Genomic DNA, 3,103 nt, shown 5'->3' with positions numbered 1-3,103 from the left:
CCGGACCTGGAGACTGTCATAGACACGCGGATGCCAAGTGAATCCATTTTCCTTTCCTTTCTATCTGGGTACCAAGCCATAAATCTCATCCACACTTACAACCCACCATACTTACCATCACATTTCCTATAATTATATAATTACTATCTTTAATAATATCCTTATATTTTATTACTAATACCTTTCGTTCCTTTAGATAGAATTTATTTAACATTAATCACTTTCCATATAGTATCCCTGTAATTACAAAATTCCAACCGTATTAGTTTTTACTAATATATTTTCAGATTATAATTACTACCTAATAGCATTCTATTCCATTATCCACATATTTTACAACTACATATTTCTTATATTCATAGTTATATTTATATTCTATATACCAACTATATTTCAATCCTGATTTTACAATTTATGATCAATAGTCAAATGAAAAACTCACATATATTTTCTAAATGTATCTTTATTTATTCTTTAATCTCCTAAAACCCAAATAAATCCATTCTTCTACCATCCACAAAATTATATTATCTTACGTAGTAACTATTATTATTTTATACTCTCTTTTTATTCCCTTCTTACTTCTTTCAACTTTCACACATCTAACCTACAATCTTTTTACATACTTTACAATTTCCACAAAACTAACCCATGTTTCCGCAAACTCCTACACTAAATCAACATCGCTACTATGTTCCATTCTTAATCTTTCACACATCTAGATTTCGTATGCCCTTATTTTATTTACGCATTTCTACTACGCAATTCGCCTTCTCGCCATTTCCTCATTATCAGCGATTAAACGCTTTTTTCCTTCTTCTTTAGTCCTCCTGCTATTCGTCGTTATTCGCCACAGTCCACTTCTCCAGCTGCAACACTTATGTTCGTTGGCAATTTTTAGCAAAGGAAACAAACCAGTATAATGTATAACCAATATGACAACTAGAATATATTTACCTTAATCTACGATCAACATACTTTTACGTTAAACTTCCAGATACAGCTATCTTACACAATTTCGACCACGTAAAACTCTGCAACTATGGAACACGCACTTGTCAGATGGCCGAGTCAACGCGGACAAGATATCGGTCATGAACTACGTAGTGTTCAGTTCGACCATTCCGTCCAATAAACTATTCTATTTCTATTTTCGAATAAATTTAACCCGTATAAAAGATTCAATGTATTTCCCTTCTTAAGCTATCGTGTCGAAATAGTCTTATTTCCTTATCTTCCATATAGTTCTAGTATCGTCTTACTTAGTCTAGCTCCTGTCATCTTCTATTTTTTTCTTTCTATTTATATCTTGTTTCTTGATTATTCGTTTTCTTTGGTACAAAGCAGCGAATATAAAATTATAAAATTGTAAAATATAAACTGTATCGTGTATTTTGTATTCGTTATTACATTCTCCAATAAAACACTAACTAGCCTAATAACTACACTGATGACCATTTGCGTGCAGATTGGCAGCAGAATGTAACAAACTCTGCGCAGCGTAATTAGACGGCAGGAAGGCCGCAGAAATCCAGCAGATCCTGCACAACTTCAGCCATTTAAATCGCGCATATACTGTCATTTAAATATGCCCATTAAATTAACTGTTATTACTATTAATATCATTGCAGGCAAATAAATAATTTTCGTACTACTTTTTTCTATTATTAATAGATATATATTTATTGTTTTATACCATACATTTATGTACTAACATAAATTTATGTTAAGCACCCAATGCCTCATCAGGGATTTATTCAGGAAAGGCATTTATGCCTTGCATAAAGAACTTCGAAAGGCCGTTTGTTAAAAATACGCATAAAAACGTAAAAAAGCGAGTAGTTATTTCATGTGTAGAAAGAGACATGATGATTTTACATAAAAAAGTTTCGATTGACTGATATAAGTATTGAAAAGATGTAGAAAATAAGACCCGTAGTTTTAAAATCAGAACGTATGTTAACTTGCAAAAAGATAAAAATATCGTGCCATCTTACTGTTGAAAACATAAAGTTACTGGGTGGCATAGTGTTACCTCTATGAAACCGTAACACTGCCATAGCTATTCTATCGGACTTTATTCTGACGAGCGTAGAACAATAATCGAAATGTGGCAACCACGTTCTAGGATGAGATTTGTCAACTATGCTTTCATTAGGAAACTTAAGATCCACAACATTGTTGTTCCTTTAATCCACCGTTCATTTGTCACTTCACACGATTACACAGACGATCGAAAAAAAGCTAATGAGTGAAAGTAGGAGTAAGAATGTAAAACATTCGTAACTCGTATAAAATGTCAATAATATGTATGTATACATACCCATACTTTTCATGAAATCTTCATAAAGACGTCGATGGTCTACAGGGCGGCGATTATACGTATAGAAAAAAGTTGTTGAGAATCATAGTGCCGACAACAGATTCGAAAATCATTAAAATCGGAGAGAGAAGGACCTTAATCTAAATAATGATCGAAAGTAGGAATGAGCAACATTCGTAACTTGTGTAAAATCTCAATAATACAAATAACTGAGACGCGAATAATGAATTTGATGAAAAATGTTAGACGATCTGTTTACATCCAACAGCCATTGATCTCTATATCTTTGTGCCATGCTTTACAAATCTAAATAATCGTCCACAATTGCACATGTGAGGCTACAAGAAAAGTCTTCGAAAAACTGTTCCGACGATAACACGATTTTGACAACCGAATAATTAAATTCTTTGATCATAGTTAAAATATTTCAAATTTCAGAGCAATAAAAAATAAAGCTTAATATAAATTTCAATTATGTTGTTATTCATTAACTAAATCTATGGCCTCATAACGGATTTAAAAGACTAATCTAAAAATCTAACCTAGACCATTAATGATAATCATTTTTAATATGCAGTCGTGCACGGTGTCGTAATTCGAAGGATCCGTGGAATATTCAAGCTCGTCCAACCTTCGTTTATACATATGTACTATATATAAACAAAAGGTAGAAGTTAGGTTATGCCGCAAGGCACTCGACAATCATAATGACGCATGAACGAGCTAAAAGAACGATATAGGAATAAAGAGAGAACGCTGCATAGAAGCTTGTGTCCTTGT

At 32.6% G+C, this 3,103-nt stretch overlaps 1 long non-coding RNA gene across 1 annotated transcript; it reads right to left on the bottom strand.

Moving 5' to 3' along the window:
• Nucleotides 1-445: 445 nt before the first annotated feature.
• Nucleotides 446-1,549, bottom strand: LOC117239406. Its single transcript, XR_004494435.1, has 2 exons — nt 958-1,549; nt 446-877 (listed from the first exon to the last, which is right to left on the bottom strand). It is a non-coding gene; the product is annotated as an uncharacterized LOC117239406 (long non-coding RNA).
• Between the last annotated feature and the right edge of the window lie 1,554 nt (nt 1,550-3,103).

This window comes from Bombus vosnesenskii, unplaced genomic scaffold, assembly GCF_011952255.1.
Source record: "Bombus vosnesenskii isolate JDL3184/JDL3185 unplaced genomic scaffold, Bvos_JDL3184-5_v1.1 scf7180000013991, whole genome shotgun sequence".
NCBI classification, from domain to species: domain Eukaryota; kingdom Metazoa; phylum Arthropoda; class Insecta; order Hymenoptera; family Apidae; genus Bombus; species Bombus vosnesenskii.
The sequence above is the reverse complement of the archived record's forward strand: the minus strand, read 5'-3'. Positions and strand labels throughout refer to the sequence as shown.